The sequence below is a fragment of the Eucyclogobius newberryi genome, unplaced genomic scaffold (genome assembly GCF_026437365.1).
Source record: "Eucyclogobius newberryi isolate DKJ021-1_F unplaced genomic scaffold, fEucNew1.0.hap1 SCAF_19, whole genome shotgun sequence".
NCBI lineage: Eukaryota > Metazoa > Chordata > Actinopteri > Gobiiformes > Gobiidae > Eucyclogobius > Eucyclogobius newberryi.
This window is the reverse complement of record NW_027315823.1, coordinates 2,832,879-2,854,716: the sequence shown is the minus strand read 5'-3', so window position 1 is coordinate 2,854,716 and position 21,838 is coordinate 2,832,879. Positions and strand designations below refer to the sequence as shown.

Below are 21,838 nucleotides of genomic sequence, written 5' to 3'. Positions count from 1 at the left end.
GAGCGGAGACGACCCTGTGCTACATGAAGAGCGGAGACGACCCTGTGCTACATGAAGAGCGGAGACGACCCTGTGCCACATGAAGAGCGGAGACGACCCTGTGCTGCATGAAGAGCGGAGACGACCCTGTGCTACATGAAGAGCGGAGACGACCCTGTGCCACATGAAGAGCGGAGACGACCCTGTGCTACATGAAGAGCGGAGACGACCCTGTGCTACATGAAGAGCGGAGACGACCCTGTGCTACATGAAGAGCGGAGACGACCCTGTGCTACATGAAGAGCGGAGACGACCCTGTGCTGCATGAAGAGCGGAGACGACCCTGTGCTACATGAAGAGCGGAGACGACCCTGTGCTACATGAAGAGCGGAGACGACCCTGTGCTACGTGAAGAGCGGAGACAACCCTGTGCTACATGAAGAGCGGAGACGACCCTGTGCTACATGAAGAGCGGAGACGACCCTGTGCTACATGAAGAGCGGAGACGACCCTGTGCCACATGAAGAGCGGAGACGACCCTGTGCTGCATGAAGAGCGGAGACGACCCTGTGCTACATGAAGAGCGGAGACGACCCTGTGCCACATGAAGAGCGGAGACGACCCTGTGCTACATGAAGAGCGGAGACGACCCTGTGCTACATGAAGAGCGGAGACGACCCTGTGCTACATGAAGAGCGGAGACGACCCTGTGCTACATGAAGAGCGGAGACGACCCTGTGCTGCATGAAGAGCGGAGACGACCCTGTGCTACATGAAGAGCGGAGACGACCCTGTGCTACATGAAGAGCGGAGACGACCCTGTGCTACGTGAAGAGCGGATGAAGCACTAACTAACAAATAAATTATCTAAAAATCATACAATGTGATTTGGTAAAATACCATAGGCAATAACTAGGCACTCACCATCACTTACTGTATTTCCTTGTGTTAGTCATGTCAAATACAGTGATCTTGTTGATTCACGTTATAAGTTCTTTGCAATGTTGGGACAAAAGTGTTTTCTTAAAATGTCCTGTGCGTTTTACAAGACAAAAGTCAATGTTGAATATTCTGACTAAACTAAACACTTCAAAATCACAACATGAAGATGTGTGATCCACCTGCAAATTGTTTCATGTGAATGGAGCTCGTTAAAAGTTGAAATGAAGTAATTAATAGTTTTTGATAGCTTTCATGATGTCATTTGTGACGAAAACACTGGAGTGTGTCTACTTTTTCTCCTAATGATGCGATTCCGATGGTGGAGGAGCAGGGGAAATCATTATCCAGGAAGTTAAAGCTGTTATTTTTACAGTAATTGTGTGTTATCAGGAAAGAAATACCAGTTTCTGTGAGAAAGGTGAAAGCAGAAAATGTGGTGTGAGTTTAGAAGACGTCTCCCAAATGATCTTCATGAGGAAACGAGGAAAGATCAGACAAGGAAAAAACACAGAGGCAATGAACAGAGGAGCATCAAGGGACCGTACGATTAGTCATTCATTCATCAAAAACAGAGGGTTCACAATCACTGACAATGTGTCCAAAAATGCAAACGTTTGACACTTTTTTGGAGTCAATCGGACAAAACAAATCAATGATCAATATCTTTAAAATGCAGTGTGCGTAAATGAAACCATTTGGGGGATAATCAGACATTTGGGGGATAATCAGACATTTGGGGGTCGATCAGACTCTACAGGGGAGTATGAACTCTATGGAGAGGAACTTTCCGTTATGGATTACTTTAGTTTGGACTAGTGGTGTTATTCATTCATTTTGTTTTTTTTTGTTTTTTTAAACAGTATTATTATTTATATGAACATGACAGAACTTGGATATAGAGAAGAACAAAACATGTACTAAAATGATGTGGCCATTAATGATATAGATGATGATCCAATTTACTTCTACTATAACTTAAATAATTTAAATAACACAGTAAATATGATGTTGAAAAGCATATAGACCTGACACATATCTGTGTGGTCGGACAAATTGTCAGTATTGCACAGAGGAAGAGTTTAAAAGTACAGTAAACATGGAACATTACAGTCGAGTACAATGACCTCAATGATGAATCCTTCTTGCCTTTGTATTGGAAGTATCCTTTCACTTTTTTAACCCTAATGGCTCCTCCTCCTCACAGTGGTTCAGAAACTTCATTGTCAGGCCTCGTGATTTATCAGCCTCTTGTCTCCTTGTCTGATGATGTTTTTGGACTGTCCTGTTGCTCAAAAATATTTGACTGAAACGAACAATGCCCTGCAGACTGAATGTCTGGCTGTCCCACTCACTTTCAGAACCATGTACTTGGGCCTCAAAACTCTATTGACGCCATTGACATAATAAACGATTCCTCTGGAATGTGCTCTTGGCGCCAGGAAAAAAGACCATCACAAGGAAATAGACAAAAACTACACCAACGATCAAGGTCTGACATAATAACAGACGTTACACCAATGGGGAAAAAATGACTTTCAGACATAATTTGAAAATTTACATAATTTGATAGACTTTGGACCAAATGGAACTTTATTTTAATTTGTGTTTTTTTTATGTTTAGTTGATTCTTATTTTCATTTCCGTTCTTTTTAGTCTTTTGAAAGAACTGAAAAATAAAGGCAAAATGAGATGAAAACTGCACCTTTTGTCTCCCTCCTGGTCCTCCTCATGTGCGCCCGCCCCCCGCCCCCGCCCCCTCCCCTCGCTTCGATCTTAACATTAATTATCACACCGCTCACGTTTGGTGTTTGCTAACAGCGACTGGCGGCGGATGCACAAATTTACAGGATTGGGATTTTAAATTGGAGCTCAGGTGTGCTAACTAGGCAACATCTTCCAAGTGCCACATTCAACCAAATTTTGCAAAAAGTGATTTTTAATTAGCAGCACCTAGTTCAGAAGACAATCATTTGAGGGAGAATTATCACCTCTGAATGTACGTGTACAGCGGGAGGAACTGTGGAGGGTAAATAAATGTTGGCAGGAGCGGGAAACGCACACACGGCTCACCACAGATCTCTCCTGTCACTGCGCCTGCCGGTGTCACCTGGTTTTCTCCAGGTAGAGACTTTTATTTAAGGCTTTTCTGGGCCCATGGGCTTGATTTAACCGGACAGTGCAGCAGATTGTCAAGAGCTGTCAAGACCTCAAACAGAAAAAAGTTGCTGATGAACTGGTTCTCCTCCTGATGAACTGGTTCTCCTCCTGATGAACTGGTTCTCCTCCTGATGAACTGGTTCTCCTCCTGAGTGGCTCCAGCTCCACTGTTTATCTCGCATCTGCCTGTTCGTCTGAGGGAGTCAGATCTCTCCTTCACTCTGGAACTCCTCCAGGAGGTTTTGTAGTTTTTCCTTGCCAAGAAGGAGGGTCTAAGGACAGAGGAGCTTGGGACATTTGTCTAAGGACACGGGATGCTGGGACATGGCCAAGACCCTATGAACATTGTTTAATCCTTGTTTCACTTTTTCCCTCCGAGGAAACTGCTATTGTGAATTTGGGCGTTACAAATTAAATTTAATTGAATTGAATTTTACTTTTTCTCTAAAAGGCTTTTAATAAAGGCCCTTCATGCATGATGCCCATTTTGGCAAAGTTTGAACTCTTTACTATTCTAATAGAATAATGGATTGTTTTATAAACCTCATGTTGACACACATACACAATAAACCAGAAAAGAAATACATATTTATACATAGACAAGGTAGGTGAAGTTTTTCGATCCAACAATGGGCATCTGGACAATCGAATCGAGTCAATTTCAATAGTTGCAGCTGGAAAATCCCTAACATTAAACTTATGTCTGCAAACAACATAAAATACAGCTTTAATCCTGTAGTTTAGACCTGGACAAACATGTACCGTACATGACATTTATGGTATTCAAATTCAGTCTTCTCTCAAATATTTATGCTCTTTAATTAATATTAATTAAATCACAAATCACATCACAATCACAATGCTTGTCAGAAAAGTTTAGAGCGGAAAATGTGTTAATAAAGATGTAAAAATCATTTTGGCAACAAACGATTTGTTCAGCAGGCGGCGGGTGTCACATTTAAACCGTCCCCTCCTTTCTCTCATACTCGTTTGGTTCCCACCGTGCTCAGGTGAAACTGTCTTTTTCTAAAGAAAAAACGACGTGTCAAAGCCTTTGGAAAACCAGCTGAGTGCTAATAACATGCAGAAAGAAGAGGTAGAAAAATGCAATATTACATCAATTAACAGCTTTGGAGCAGGATTTATATTTAAAGACTGATAAAGGTGTGCCAGAGGAATTGTAATGAGGTGCAAACAGAGGAAGAGCCTCCAGAGAATTTATATTTTATATATATATATATATATATATATATTTATAACTTATATACATTTTTCAGAAACATCAGACGTATGAAGCAACCGCCGAAACACTCAAACATAATGAATTATCTCTTTTTTTTATTCAAGGATTGTTTGGAGGACGTGCGTGCAGTAAAGAGAGAGACTTCAACACTGCGGCCGGCTGCACATGGAGCCTGGCATGTGTGCTGCGGCCTTAACCACTCCACCACCAGGCAGCAACAGGCTCTTTTTTATACCAATACAAAATAAAATTAAAAAGCTGGCAAGGCCTATTAGTTTCATAATGTCTTTGTGCAAAAAGGGGGCTTCTAAACACCCACTAACGCACTCATCAACACGCCCTGTGCATAACAATTAGTTGGGAGAAATTAAAAAAAAAATGTTGCACTAAATAAACATGTTAGCGGTCATCGTCCCCGCTCAGTCGCTCACTTATCAACTCATGTCCCGTGCATACTAATAAGAGGGAAAATCAAAATCATTGTTCTCGTTGTGTGCGCTTTGTCGCTCACTCGTGCGTTCCTCAACTCATGCACGTTTGCTGCATATACATTTGTAATGACAAAATCAAACATTTTTATTGTCGTGTCGTGTAATCCCTCATTCGTCCAGGAGTGTTCCATTGTTTCATCTGGACTCTCATCCAAGAGTCATTCTCTTTTTATTTTTGTTACTTAAAAAAAAAAATGTTGGGCCCGAAGGTTTTATTTGACCGGAAAGTTAAGCGTGAAATAGCGGGGGAGAGAGAAGGGAGGGACATGAAGTACATCGTCGGTGTCGGGATTCAAACTCAGAATCTAAATCTGAAAAGGCTTATTGCCATTATCATAGAACACAGTTCCCAAACATAGGAACTTGTCTCGACATTAGGTGCAACATAAAACAATGAATATTATAACGATAATTGCAATGTTCTGACGGGGCCAGTCCATCTCTGTTTGTTTGCTGAACAACAGATTCAACACACACTCCTTCATTCTCCACTTTTCATTCACACACACTTGTGCGCGTTAGGATGATTCTAATAATCATACACACTAGCCCTTAATTATTTTGTCTTGCAGCCTCGCTCTGAGCAAGTATTTCCTCTTTTTCTTTTTGGCCCGTAGGCTTCATTAGACAGGAGAGGAAAGTATGAAATGGAGCATGAGAGACAGGAGGACATGCAGTAAATATCAGAGTTGTCATTGGAACTCACGACACTGCTGCACTTGGAGCCTGGCCCTTAACCACTGGGAGCACGAGCCAGTACTTCCTCAGAGTTTAAATGGTCGCTGTGGTTACAATCATAATGTAAACCACAGTTTTACTCATTTCCATTGGGTTATTTTGAACATGAATGTTTAATTAATGAGGTCTTGCTTTGTAGGAAGATGCCACACATGTTACACAACAGTCAGTACTTTATATATATGATGCATACATTTGACTTATTGAGCCTCAAAACTACACACTGAGTAACCTATATTAAAAAAAAGGAAATTAAATAATGTTTTCAAAATTAAAAGTGTGTAGTTTATGTCAATCATTTAAATATATATATATTGTTGGTGCATGACTGTTTTTTGAATGTATGTATGGGGGGGGTCGCAGGTGACTGAAGCCTGTCCCAGTGACTCGAGGACAGCTCATCGCAGGTTTAACACATTCACGCTCACATTCATTCACTAGGGGCAATTTACAGTCTATTTGTTTGGTGGGAGGAGCCGGAGAACCCGGAGAGAACCCACTGTAACATGAGGAGGACATGCAGACTCCGCCTAGAGAGATCATGTGATGTTGGTCCGGCCCAGGAATCGAACCCATGATCTCCTTATCAAGAACCACCTCTGCATCCATTATAAAGACACATTCTGAGTAAAACATTATAATAAGATAGATTGATTGTGTTGATCGGATAGATATTGTACGTGAGTCCAGCACAGTCACTGTGACCTTGTGACTGCCCCTTTGGCCCCTTTGGCCCCTTTGGCCCCTTTGGCTCCTTTCCTTTGGCCCCTTTGGCCCCTGTGTGAACATATAACGCTGCCCAGAGACGAGGGTCAAAACAAGTCAACCTCGAAGAACAATAGTTATCTTTTTATTGGCCATCACAAGCAGCGAATCAAAGAAGAGGATTTCAGCAGCCAAGATGAAGGAGGAGGATTAGAACTTAAGCTATGAAGGAACCAAAGAAGATGTCAGATGAGGAAATTGCTAAGTTGGACGTAGAGAAGGAGGAGATTGGTGAGTTGGAAAGCAAAGAGAAGGATGAAGACAGAGGAACAATGGAGAAAAGGAGAGTGAACAGTTTGATGATGGAAGAGGAGGATAGTTAGTTCACCTTGGCTGGTGTGGATGTGTTTGGATGGAATGTTTTTTCCACCTTTTTCAGCTTCTTTGTGAGGAACACCTCTGCCAGCGTGAGGAGGTAAAGAACGTCACTTTGTAACTTTGCTGACCCTCAGTCAACTCACAGGTCAAGAGTTCGCCCTCATTGACCTCCCACAATCTTTTCACTGGTCCGCAGCTTTAGTTTTAGTTTCATTTTCAGTTCCTGCCTTGAGCTCTCATCCTCCTCTTCAAACGGCTGCATAACAACCTCAAGAGCAAAGATGTTATTAATAATTAGCAAATAGTTTATTAAGGCTTAATAAGTACTTAATTAACGATTTAGTAGTTAGGGTATTAATTAAGTGCTTACTAAGCCTGTATAATTCGTAAATAACTATTTGTTCATTATGAATTAAGTCTTGTTAATACCATATTAAGGCTGATTAAAAGTGTTACCAAATTAAAAAAAATGAATAATAAATGAAAAATGGAAAAATTCAGGCAAAGTAATAATATTTCCATGGAGACGAGCAGGTGGCGAACATTCCACCAGATAAAACCTTTAATGTTAAGCTATAGCATTATACATGGGGGACAGAACGACTGAAACGTGCATAAACCCAAACACAACCAGGTATAACTTCAGAAAAAGGACATTTTGAATAATATATAATTATTTTGTCTCCATCGCTCCTGCTGACATGTTAAAAGCCTTTTGTGGGAAGCTCTTGTAGTGTTATATACAGAGTAATCCCTAATATTTGCCTAATGATGCCCTGCTCTAGTCTGATCCAATCTTTGCCTAATGCTCCTGACCGGCACATACTCACTACTACAATGTACACAAGCCGAGCAGCTTTCTCCAGGAGACGGGGCTAAACATGGGGCTGAACATGGGGCTGAACATGGGGCTGAACATGGGGCTAAACATGGGCTAAACATGGGGCTTAAACATGGGGCTGAACATGGGGCTAAACATGGGCTAAACATGGGGCTTAAACATGGGGCTGAACATGGGGCTGAACATGGGGCTGAACATGGGGCTAAACATGGGGCTAAACATGGGGCTAAACATGGGCTAAACATGGGGCTTAAACATGGGGCTGAACATGGGGCTGAACATGGGGCTGAACATGGGGCTAAACATGGGGCTTAAACATGGGGCTAAACATGGGGCTAAACATGGGCTAAACATGGGGCTAAACATGGGGCTAAGGCTAAACATGGGGCTAAACATGGGGCTGAACATGGGGCGAAACATGAGGCTAAACATGGGGCTTAAACATGGGGCTGAACATGGGGCTAAACATGAGGCTAAACATGAGGCTAAACATGGGGCTAAGGCTAAACATGGGGCTGAACATGGGGCTGAACATGGGGCTAAACATGGGGCTGAACATGGGGCTGAACATGGGGCTTAAACATGGGGCTGAACATGGGGCTGAACATGGGGCTGAACATGAGGCTTAAACATGGGGCTGAACATGGGGCTAAACATGAGGCTAAACATGAGGCTGAACATGAGGCTGAACATGGGGCTAAACATGGGGCTTAAACATGGGGCTTAAACATGGGGCTGAACATGGGGCTAAACATGGGGCTAAACATGGGGCTAAGGCTAAACATGGGGCTGAACATGGGGCTTAAACATGGGGCTAAACATGGGGGTGAACATGGGGCTAAACATGGGGCTGAACATGGGGCTAAACATGGGGCTAAACATGGGCTAAACATGGGGCTAAACATGGGGCTGAACATGGGGCTGAACATGGGGCTAAACATGGGGCTAAGGCTGAACATGGGGCTGAACATGGGGCTTAAACATGGGGCTAAACATGAGGCTAAACATGGGGCTAAACATGAGGCTAAACATGGGGCTAAACACGGGGCTAAACACGGGGCTAAACAGCTAAACACGGGGCTAAACACGGGGCTGAACATGGGGCTAAACATGAGGCTAAACATGAGGCTAAACATGGGGCTAAACACGGGGCTAAACAGCTAAACACGGGGCTAAACACGAGGCTAAACACGAGGCTAAACACGAGGCTGAACACGGGGCTGAACATGGGGCTTAAACATGGGGCTGAACATGGGGCTAAACATGGGGCTAAACACGGGGCTAAACACGAGGCTAAACACGAGGCTGAACATGGGGCTGAACATGGGGCTTAAACATGGGGCTGAACATGGGGCTAAACATGGGGCTAAGGCTAAACATGGGGCTGAACATGGGGCTGAACATGGGGCTTAAACATGGGGCTAAACATGAGGCTAAACATGGGGCTAAACATGGGCTAAATGTGGGCTTAAACATGGGGCTAAACATGGGGCTAAGGCTAAACATGGGGCTGAACATGGGGCTAAACATGGGGCTAAACATGGGGCTTAAACATGGGGCTTGAACATGGGGCTGAACATGGGGCTTAAACATGGGGCTGAACATGGGGCTGAACATGAGGTTTAAACATGGGGCTAAACATGGGGCTAAACATGAGGCTAAACATGAGGCTGAACATGAGGCTGAACATGGGGCTAAACATGGGGCTAAGGCTAAACATGGGGCTGAACATGGGGCTAAGGCTAAACATGGGGCTGAACATGGGGCTTAAACATGGGGCTGAACATGGGGCTTAAACATGGGGCTAAACATGGGGCTGAACATGGGGCTGAACATGGGGCTAAACATGGGGCTGAACATGGGGCTAAACATGGGGCTAAACATGGGGCTAAACATGGGGCTGAACATGGGGCTGAACATGGGGCTAAACATGGGGCTAAGGCTGAACATGGGGCTGAACATGGGGCTTAAACATGGGGCTAAACATGAGGCTAAACATGGGGCTGAACATGGGGCTGAACATGGGGCTTAAACATGGGGCTAAACATGAGGCTAAACATGGGGCTAAACATGAGGCTAAACATGGGGCTAAACACGGGGCTAAACAGCTAAACACGGGGCTAAACACGGGGCTGAACATGGGGCTAAACATGAGGCTAAACATGAGGCTAAACATGGGGCTAAACACGGGGCTAAACATGAGGCTGAACATGGGGCTAAACATGGGGCTAAAGAAGGGCTCAAACAGGACCACGGTTGGAATAAAAACGGACTAAACCAAATTATTTCTCAATTTTAAAATAAAGTACTGATGTCCAAATGATGGCCGTAGCCCAATTGTAACCCTCACACACATGTTTAGGCGTCTGTATTTCTACTGACATGAGCCATGTTTCCACTGGTTCACTTTTGAGTGGTATAAGCCAAAGGTTTCTCGTTGAGAGGGCATTGGCTGTGCAAGAGCGGGCATGCTACACTTCTCCCTCTGCCCAAACGATCCATGTATGTGAACACTAGCAAACACAAAGGGTTAGTGAGAGCTAAGATTTTGTTGAGCCTGGGTTACAGTTTTATTGAGGCTTGTGTTCTGTCAGATCTATAAGCTCTGCCAAAGCTCAGCGGCCTTCTTTTAATACAAGGAGGTACAGCCATCGATTTCCCAAGCTTTTCTCTGCGTGGTTCCTTATTCCTTATATTATCTTTCTCTTCTCCAAGAACCACCAAACAATAATGCTCACACTTAACACCTGCACGTTCCTCATTCCCAGACGTCCCAAACACAGGGGTGTGCCTTCATTTGAGGCGTGTAAAACAATGACAACAATTTCTGTGACGCCCTCTGAGACAAAAGGCTGTTGTGAGCTTGAGCTCTACAAATCATTTTTATTTATTTATTGTTTTTTCATTAACTAGAGGGATCAGAATTGAAAATATCATAGAATGTCTTTCTTGCAGTAGAAGTGGTCATTTGTGAGCTACCACTTAAGGACTATATTACGTCACAATAGCCATTCTGATACTTTGCATACCCATTACTCGTGGTCCCATCAGCGCTGTAATAACCCAGATTAAACCCTCGGCCTAACCAGCCCCAGTCATTTGGTTAAAAGCCAAAGAATTCCTGCAGAGAGAGCCAGGCTTAAGTCAACTCCAGCTCACCAGACTCGGACTTTGTTGTTGGACACCACTGATGCATGCCTAAGACCAGGGCGCAGTGGCGTCTAGCATTCAAAAGTACTGCACTTTTGTTGGTACAGCAGAGGAGTACACAAACTATCCTGGCACACGCCGTTTAATGCCTCTTAGTCAGATTCACTGGGCTCAGGGAACGAGACGAGCAAAATGTACTATTAGTCAAAAGGCCTGGATGTGGAAGTATGTAAAGTCAAAGTGATGGTTGTTCTGGTTAAGTGACGATGACAGAATACACATGGAAAAAGAAGTGACGCTATAGCAGCGTTTTAGAAAAGTCAGATCACGAGTTGTAGCAGCGATAAAAGTAATAGTGAGTAACAGTTGTCTTCAGTTTCAGTTCTTATACGTCCATGTTTTGGACCGAGACCAAGTCAGTGCTTCAAGGTCTTTGAATATAATATAATAATATTAATAATATATATATATATATATATATATATATATATATATATAATATTTTATACTTTACAATAATCAGCCTTAAGATCAATGTTTGAATCCACGGCACTTTTAATATTACAACCTAAAGCAGCTAAAACCAACCTGCTGTTTCCACACACACACACACACACACACACACACACACACACACGGCAAGGCAAGGCAAGGCAAGGCAAGGCAAGTTTATTTGTAGAGCAAATAAACTGTATTTCATTCACAAGGCAATTCAAAGTGCTTCACACAGCAGGAAAAATGCATTCAAATCACAAAGAAATTACAGAAACAGAAATACAATAAACTGAATTAAAAATTATCAATCCAACTGATTTTCTAAACTAATAAAATCACAAACAAAAGAGAAGAGTGCAAAGAAAAAATCCTTTCAGTCATATGCGCAGCTAAACAAAACTGTTTTTAGCTTAGATTTGAACATTGTCAGAGTAGAAGCCTGTCTCACATCTTCAGGAAGACTGTTCCAGATTTTAGCTGCATAAAACTGAAACGCAGATTCCCCATGTTTAGTCCTGACTCTGGCACCAGCAGGAGGCCGGTCCCTGAGGTCCTCAGAGTCCGAGATGGTTCATATGGCACTAACATATCCAAGATGTACTTTGGTGCTAGGCCATGGAGAGACTTGTACACAAGCAGAGCTGCTTTAAAGTCTATTCTCTGAGCCACAGGAGCCAGTGCAGAGACCTGAGAACAGGACTAATGTGATCATACTTCCTGGTTCTAGTCAGGACCCGAGCAGCAGCGTTCTGGATGTACTGCAGCTGTTTTACAGCTCGTTTGGAGAGGCCAGTGAACAGGCCGTTACAGTAGTCTAATCTACTGGAGACAAACGCATGGATAAGTCTCTCTAAATCTGGTTTTGACACTATATTTTTGATTTTGGCAATGTTTTTTAGATGGTAAAAAGCTGCTGATGTTATTGATTTGACGTGGCTATTAAAGTTCAAGTCTGAGTCCATTATTACCCCCAGATTTCTAATTTGGTTAGACTCTGGAGGTGACCGCTAACACTTTCTCTTTGTTTCTGTGCGCCAAAAACGATTATTTCAGTCTTGTCTGAGTTCAGCTGGAGAAAGTTGTTTTGCATCCACAAACTGATCTGTTGGATGCAGTGACAGAGTGAATCTACTGGTCCATAGTCACCTGCCGACAGTGAAACATAGATCTGAGTGTCGTCTGCATAATTGTGATAGGACACATTTTCACTGCGTATCAACTGACCTAACGGCAGCATGTAGAGGTTGAACAGAAGGGGACCCAGGACTGACCCTTGGGGCACTCCACAGGTCAGGGTCATGTGGTCTGAGACTCAGCTACCAATTTCAACAAAGTACTTCCTGTCTTCCAGATAGGACCTTAACCAGTTTAGAGCAGTGCCAGTGATGCCCACCCAGTCCTCTAGTCTCTAAGAGGATCCCATGATCGACAGTGTCAAAAGCAGCACTCAGATCTAACAGAATTAAGACTGAGGCTTTGCCCGTGTCAGTGTTCAGGCGGATGTCATTTGTCACCTTGACAAGAGCAGTCTCAGTGCTGTGATGAGGTCTAAAACCTGACTGAAAAACATCAAATGAGTTGTTTATTAAGAGGAAATCTGTGAGCTGTTGGTAAACAACCTTTTCAAGGACTTTGCCCCAAAATGGCAGATTAGAGATGGGCCGGTAATTACTCAGTACTGCGGCATCAAGACTGCTCTTCTTTAGGAGAGGCTTTATGACCGCTGTTTTCAAAGATATTGGGAATGTTCCAGATTGAAGCGACATGTTAACTATGTGATTGAGTGGTGCTAACAAACTGTTCAGCACAGACTTTAGAAATCTGGTGGGTAACACATCGAGGCAGCATGTAGATGAACTCAGATTGGTGATGATCTCATGGACAGTTTTGTCACTGGTGCAAAGTGAGTGAGCTCTAAGTGTCTTGGTGGTTTTAGGGTAATTTTTTGCATTGTGGGATTTATAGCATTTTTAATGCCCTGAACGTTGTCATTAAAGAATAATGCAAATTCATTACACTTGGATGTGGAAATGAGTTCTAACGGCAGCTGAGCTGGAGGGTTTGTTAATCTGTTTACTGTGGCAAACAGGACACGCGAGTTGTTACTGCAGCTTTCAATCATTTCAGAAAAATATCTTTCCCTAGTTCTACATAAGATTAGGTTGTACATGTTCAGCTTTTCTTTGTAAATCTCTTTTTGAACCTGGAGCTTTGACTTGCGCCATTTCCGTTCGGCCCTGCGGCACTCCCTTTTCTGTGCCCTGACCGAATCATCATCTCTCCATGGCGCCTTCTGCTTATTTTTAACCATTTTAGCCTTTATAGGGGCGATGGTGTCCAGAACATTCAAAACACTAGATGTAACAGAGTTCAACAAATCATTTACATTAGAACATGAGACATTTTCAAAGTTTATCATTTCCATAAACAGTGCACCTGTGCCATCACTTATGTGTCTCCTCTGAACAACTGCAGGACCAACCGGTGGTTTGGGAGAAACAGACAGGTCAAAGAAGACACAGAAATGATCAGACAGAGCAACATCGATCACATTAACATTTGAAATATTTACCCCCTTTGTAATTATGAGATCTAGAGTGTGTCCTTTGCTGTGGGTGGGGCCTCTCACATGCTGAGTAAGACTGAAGGTTTCAAGGACAGCATCAAGCTCTTTAGCGTTTTTGGCACAAATATTATCAACATGCACATTGAAATCACTTGTAATGACCAAACCATCAAAGTCTGTGCATATGACTGAAAGCATCTCAGTAAAATCATCAATAAAACTTTGGCAGTGCTGGGGAGGCTTGTATAAAACAATGAAGAGAATGGATGGAGACCTTTTTAGCTCCATTTTAAAGGATACATACTCAAATGATGAAAACACCCCAAAAGACAACCTGCGGGTAATTATTTCATCTCTAAAGACAGCACAGACTCCACCCCCTTTTTTGTTTTCTCGTGTTTCACATTCAAACTTAAAGTTGGGTGGAGCAGATTCTATCAGAACTACATTTCCTGTGTTTTTGTCAAGCCATGTTTCAGTTAAAAACATAAAATCAAGATTATAAGAAGAAATAAAATTATTAATTAAGAGAGATTTGTTACATAAGGATCTGACATTTAGCACAGCAAGTTTCAGACTAGTTTCAGTGGGACTGGGCTTTATCTTTTCACAGGGAATATGAATCACATTTCTCAGATTGGGCCTGACTCGCATTTTGTTTTTCCATCTGTGTGATGATGTGACTACAGAAATAGCACTAGGGGGGGCTCTTTTTACATAGGGCCCCGGGTTGGTTTGATTTTTAATGTGACAATAAGTCCCGGCAACGCTGAGACCCAGTGCATCCTAGCTATGGGAGATACCAGGTGAAAGGCGAGGTTGGATGGGTGGTGGGGCTTTTGTAGGTGTAGTCGGCTTGTGCAGGGAAGAGTTGATAAGTATTGACATAGCCCTTGCTATATTGGGCGTGAGTGGAGCCATCTTAATGCCTGATTTGATCAGACTTTCAAAATGGCTGGGAAGGCCCATGGGTGAGAGTGGAGATGAGAAGGAGAATGATGAATCTTTAGTGGGAGTAGATGTTGCAGGGGGAACCCAGGGCTGGTGTGAAGGCAGGGGCGATGACAGGGATGTTGTTGGGCTTGTCACAGATGGGTCCAAGGCCTTTGAAGACTGTTCCTTTGCTGGAAGCGGTGGAGGTGAATGTGGAGCAGCTGGAGCTGAATCCTTTGCTGGTGGTGGTGGAGCAGCTGCTGATGAATCCTTTGGTGGAGGCTGAGGTTGTGGTTCTTTTGATATTGAAACATTGGCTTGGTCTCTGACTGATGGAGCAGGAATTCTTCTCTCATTCCTCTCTTCGCTAACTATCTGCTCAGGACCCTGTCCAGGCCCAGTCCAATGCCTCAGAGCGTGGAGCAGGTTCTCTGTCAGCACCCTCACTCCACCTCTGCATAGGTGGGGGCTATTTCTCTTAAACAGGTCCTCTCGTTTCCAGAATAGATAGAAGTTCTCAATGTAGTGTAGTCCTCTCGGGGAACACTCTTTGGACAGCCATGTGTTCAGCTGAAGAAGCCGGCTAAACTTGTTTATCCTCCTGTCGATGTTTGGAAGAGGTCCACTTATGAATGTTTTGATTTCCATTTTATCAAGCATGTCGAATAACTTCAAGAATTCTTTTTTCAAAACTTCAGTCTGTTCCCGCCGCATGTCCACTGCACCCACGTGCAGGGCCGGCCCAAGCCTTCAGGGGGCCCTAAGCGAAAACATTTTTGGGGGCCCCTCACCACGTCATCAGAATCAGTTTTATTGCCATTGTCAGTAAACAATTCACATATGGGAACTTTCTTCAAAGCAAACAAAGCGCACCAAAACGCGAGGGCATCCGTTTGCCAGTTAGTTTATTCTCAACACCTCACAAGCTCAAATATTGATAACTTAAATCCCACAATGCAACTTGGTATTCCGCTGACATCACCTCTACTCCCTATACAAATAACACACGTCTCAGATATGTTTTTGGGTGTATTTGTGGGCGTTAAGGGTCTACAGCCACATTAGCACATTAGTTTAAATTAATGAACGGGGGGGTCTGGGGGCCCTCCCCCAGAGATTTTCAGACCTTTTTTGGGTCTTCTGCTGCATTTTAATGTGGTCCAGCCGGCTAAAGTAAGAGTAAAATGTTGAGGTTGTAATGCTATAAAATGATGATGTGATGAAACTGTGCCAGGAGAAAATTATTAAAGCCAGTTATTAATACATTAGTGTACTTAATTACTCAATACAATATTGGCTATGAAAAATAATTATGATCAAATTGATTCATTTTAACTGAAAATGTAAAATTAATAGTTATCCTTACAAATTTATCTTTTACTGCTCCCAACTGATCCTTCTTGCCAAAGTGACAAACCAAGTTATATTAAATTAAACAAATGGCATAAGCATTGCTTGATTAACAATTAACACTGATAAAACTAGACAGTGCAAAAATTTTATTCCCAGAGAATGAACAGAACGAGAAGTGAAGGTCCAAACCTAGCTATAGTGAAGAGACTGCGTTTCTGCAACTTTGCCACTTTTATATAAAAATATATAGTATTATTCTATAACAGACGTAATCATAATATGTCTGGTTATTTTTCACTATCAATTTATTATAATTTATAACAAATAGTCTAATGATGCTTTTTAAATAAATTGAAATGTTTTATTGCTCTATTATAAGTGAATTACAATATAAATGTTTGTTCTGATCAGAACGTCACACACTGGACTCCTGCATGAAACAATGCTGCGATGTGATTGGCTGATGGACCTTACACGCATAAACCTTTACGTTCCTCTCATTCCACTTTAAGAAGTCAAAGTAAAACAGACATCACGAGTCACGATTGATCTCACACATGGTGATGTGAGAGAGAGGGGACCAAACTCAAACCCGCTCATCTCTGACTGAGGCTGCACAGGGGCCGCACACTGTTCACTCCAAAGTCTCACGTCAGAGGTTCTGGACGAGACGGCGCTCGTCCGGACCGGATCTCCGCCTCTTAGTGACCCGGGGCATAGAGGCCCCTCACCGGCCTCACCTGCAGCTAACACTACGGGGCTGGTGTAAATGTTAAGCTTATTATCTTTCATTCAGACATATTATTATACGCGGGGCAGAGCTCTCGTCGCCTCCAGCCTGAGCGAACTAACGTGACAGAATCGTGTTGTTTCAAACAGCAGCATTAACCGTCTCTTTGTAAGAGAAGTTCAATACCTGGAGAGTGTTGTTGAGTTTGCAGTTTCTTTACATCGTCAAGAAGTTTCTTCTTTCGTTTTTCGGCACCAGGAGATATATTCCTCTGGACATGAGGACCACGCAGGGATCATGTTGTGTTGTGTTTATGTTTTGCTCTCGTTCTGCTCGCGCACAATGAAGTTGCCCAATCAGCGCAGGTTTGGTGTCTTGGTTGCCAGATTGTCATTACAAATAAATGCGGTTTGTGCGTTATATGTTACAGCTGTGTGCGCTGCCGCGCCAGCAGCGCTACTACACTAGTGGCGCACGTTGCACTTGCACTTCGCATAAGACGGGTTGCCAGATTGGGGGCCCTATTAACGCCTCGGGGTCCTACGCGGCTGCTTAGTTCACTTATAGGCTGGGCCGGCCCTGCCCACGTGCACAATCAGCTGTTTAGCTCCTCCATGCTTAGCCATAATATTTGGAAGGAGTGACGTTATCTCAGAAACAGTGGCGCTTGGAAAAGAATGTGTGTTTATCTTTTCATGCGTCACGTGACTTATTGCGCCGTCCCCAACCAAAACAATCTGCGTGACCTTGGCTCCTGGCACAGATCCTCCTCGCTGTATTTTGGCCACGTCATCTTTCCTTTGTTAATTTAATTCCATCTCTGAAAGTGGTAAAAATCTGTTTGTGAGCTGTATTTTAGGTGACTTCACGTTATCTTTGTATCGTGTCACTGCGGTTTAGGTTGAAAGTAGCAGTTTTTCTTGTAAAAAGTGTGCTCTTCTTACCATCGGTTGACACAGGAATGGTATCGTGAAGAACTTTTTCAGATTCCAAAACAAATATCCGTGTTTTCAGCTCATTAATTTCTTGTTGATATTTCCGACAGCGTTCACAGTCTTTCTCCCTTCTTCTCCCGGACATGTCGCTGGCGTCAGATATGTCGTTAAAACTGGAAAAATGTTCTTAAAATCCTTGGTTTACTTGAAAAAGTCTAAAGCAAAAATGTCTGGAAGACAAAAACTGATTATAAAGCAAAATAAATAAGGAAAGCAGCAATAGCAAGCGGAGCGAGCAAAAAAGCGTGTGCACTCTTCGGAAGCAGGTGTACACACACACACGCACACACATACACACACACACACACACATACACACACACACATACACACTCACACAAACACACAATCGCAAACACACACACACACGCAAACACACACACAAACACACAATCGCAAACACACACATATTCACACACGCACAGACACATTCACACAGACACACACACACACAAACACACACACACACACACACACAAACACACACACAAACACACACACACAAACACACAATCGCAAACACACACACTTACACACACAAACACACACACAGACACGCACCCAAACACACACACGCACGCAAACACACACACACACTCACACACGCAAACACACAGACACGCACCCAAACACACACACGCAAACACACACACAGACACGCACCCAAACACACACGCACTCACACACACACGCACGCACGCAAACACACACACACACACACTCACACACGCAAACACACACACACACACGCAAACACACACACACATACACACACACACATACACACATACACACACACACATACACACATACACACACACACACACACACATACACACATACACACACACACATACACACATACACACACACACACACACACATACACACACACACAAACAAACACACACACACACATACACACACAAACAAACACACACACACATACACACACACACACATACACACGCAAACAAACACACACACACACACATACACACGCACGCACACGAAGAAATGAAAGCCCAATTCAAATCAATTTTAAAAAGCTTTTTTGTTTCTATAATTGGTACATCTAGGGCTGTAAATTATTCAAGAAATCAATAAAATGTTTTTTTATTTATAGTGAATATCTGCAAGTTTTGGAAATGTGAGTGTTGTGAAAGTAGCTCCACCCCCTCTCACTTCCCCTCCCTTCCTGAGCGGGACACGCCTCCTTTCACGTGCTCTCTGGTGACACAGCAGAACGTGTGTGTTCTGTGTGTTTCCAGTGGATTTTCAGAGATGAAGCTGTATCACATTCACAAGTAAGATCTGCTTTATGTATTAAAAACATTTAGACGTTTTCCTCGCAATGACAAATCATGCATCATTCCAAGTTGTTTATCGCTTTGGCGACCAAAACAGTGTAAACCAGGGCTATTCAAATACATTTTCCAAAGGGCCAGATTTTCCAGAGGGCCAAGGCCTCTGGGCTGGAGGTACACACACTACCATGAGGGTCACACAAAATATCCCCAACACTGTTTCAATAAATTGAGTTAATATAATAAAATCTTAAACTAAATTTGGGTGAGAAATAACATACTTCAGCTTGTCATTTGTGATGCCCTCAGAAACTCCTCAACCCCCAAAAACATTGTGCAGATCATCACTTTTGAGGCAAGAGACCTCTTATTTTGAGTTAGTCATTGTTTTATGGTACTTATTGACTTTTATTTCTTTTACTGCAACGTAAAAGTTTAGTTAAATCTTTATTGGAAGGGACAATGAACAGACATTAAGCTTGTAAAAACAAAGATGTTCTGCATCAGATTGCATCTAAATAGAGTCCACATTCTGACCCAAAAACACACAACCCCACAGCTAATTCAATTTACATGAACATAAGGTGTATACATGATCTACCAGTTTAGCTTTTCACTATTAAAATGGTCCATAAAATACATATCACAATACATTTATTAATTTGTACTGTAAAATTGTAATTCATTGTAATTCATGATAGTGTACAGTTACATATTTACATATTATTCACACATCCGCAGCATGTGGTGTTGCATGTCATAAAACGGTAAAACAGCAGGGGTCCACATTAGGCTTATTATGAGGGGGAAATGTTTAATTGTTAATGCTGACAAGTAAAGTGATGAGCTTTGATACATTATCACCTGCATGGAGAGGGAGAGGTTTATTTCATTTACATTAGTGAGTGATGCTCTAGTGTCTATTTCTAAAAAAAACAGTTTAGGTCAGATGCTGTTAGCCAAAGTCATGTACCACAGTTTTACACAGCTGTAAATGTAAATGAAAATACCACACACCATTACGTGAGCTTATTGGTGAGGTATCAAGTCAGATAAGGGAGTCCATAGCTGGCCGTTTATTATCCAGCCAACAGCTCTCCAGCTTACAGCCACCTAACGCAAACCCACTCAGGGCAGAGACACTGAATGCAACTACTGACCTCTCCAGAGTAAGTCTTATCGTCAGACCAGACATTAAAGACCTACCCATGTATTGCTGTGATTGAGCAGACAAGTACACCATTCATGAATGGACTGACATTCTATAAGTGTACCCTCTCCTTGGCAGAGCACAAATAATTGTCAAAGCGGGACTAAAAAGTAGCTATTCAAGCAACATCCCAATATACAGCATTTGGAGACGCTACTTTAGTGAGACTGTCTTCCATTAGCTCATTTCTATGCCAGCCAGCCATCAGCCAAAGAAACACCAGTAGAGGTTAAACACAGTCAGGCTTTTAAAGCGCCATGGTAGTAAAATAGATAATATGCACACAGATAGACATGATGTTTATCAGAAACTGTCCAGATGCTAACCTTGCTTGCATTTTAAAATGCAAGCCAATCTCCAAATGGTCACTCACAGTCCGCAACGGCTTCTGCGCCATGGGCTCGTCCGCGCTGGGCTCGTCATATTGCGTCATGGTTCACCTGATCCTCCCTTACAGACAGAGGCTGAAGCTCTCCAAACCTGTAGTGAGGACTTATAAGAAGTGGACCAACGAGGCAGTGGAGGAGCTACGTGCGTGTCTGGACATTACACTGGGAGGTTTTCAGAGCTGCCACAGATTATTTGGATGAGTACACGGACACTGTGACATCATACATTTGATTCTGTGAGGACAGCATTATATCATCACACACCAAAATCACCTTCAACAATGACAAACCCTGGTTCACACCAAAACTGAGGAAGGCAGCGCACAGGGAGCGCTACAAGTACAGTATGAGGGAGGTGTCGAGAGCTAGATCACAGTACAATACGCGTATGAAGCAGCAGTTCTCTGAAAACAACTCCGCCTCTGTGTGGAGTGGACTCCGGCTTCTCACCAATTACAAGCCCAGAGCCCCCCCCTACGCAGACGACCGAAAAGTGTCTCAGGAACTCAGCTCTTTCTATTGCAGATTTGACACCTCCACTGTGGCCACCTCGGCCAACCCAAATCCCGGACGAGCCCAAGAACAAACTAGATGGTGCAGTTTAGATAAAACATCTTTTAATGAATCTTGAATGCTTTCGTAGGTCATTTGAGGCCTTGACATTTTCGCAAAAGTGGCTTGTTGGTCTAGGAGTATGATTCTCGCTTAGGGTGCAAGAGATCCCGGGTTCAAATCCCAGAGAAGCCCGTTCTATAGGCCTGATATTCACTGACAAAGTGTTTGTGAGTTTTCAGACAGTAATTTCTACTTTCTAATGCAACCAAAAATAACTATTCTTTCTATCAAAGTTCACGTTAGCTTTGTGCAGTGGCAGTATTGCAGCCTATGAGGTCTATCCGAGGCGTGATTATTGCTAGTTGAAAACTTTTCCCAATACCCCGCCTTGACGACTTGAAATATAGTCGGCGGTGGCAATTTTTGACAGTTTCTGAGGAGGCTTATTTTCATGTCAAAGGTAAACATGTCAAAGAATGTGACATTCCACCAAAAGTAGAGCTACATCTACTGTACACAACTAGTTCAGATCAAAGTCGTGCACGTGCTAGAAGAAGTACACCAGAAGTAACTGATGACGACTTGCTCAAATGTTAATCCTTTTTCAGTTATGAGACAAAAAATTAGATGAGTTCTCTAGCTTATCATTCCAGGGGTATGACTGTCACTATGGGAGCAAGAG

General features: G+C 43.0%; 1 non-coding gene across 1 annotated transcript; it reads left to right on the top strand.

Moving 5' to 3' along the window:
- The first annotated feature begins 21,457 nt into the window (after nt 1-21,457).
- On the top strand, nt 21,458-21,598 carry LOC140366391 (U4 spliceosomal RNA). The gene has a single exon (XR_011927941.1). It is a non-coding gene; the product is annotated as a U4 spliceosomal RNA (small nuclear RNA).
- Nucleotides 21,599-21,838: the final 240 nt, after the last annotated feature.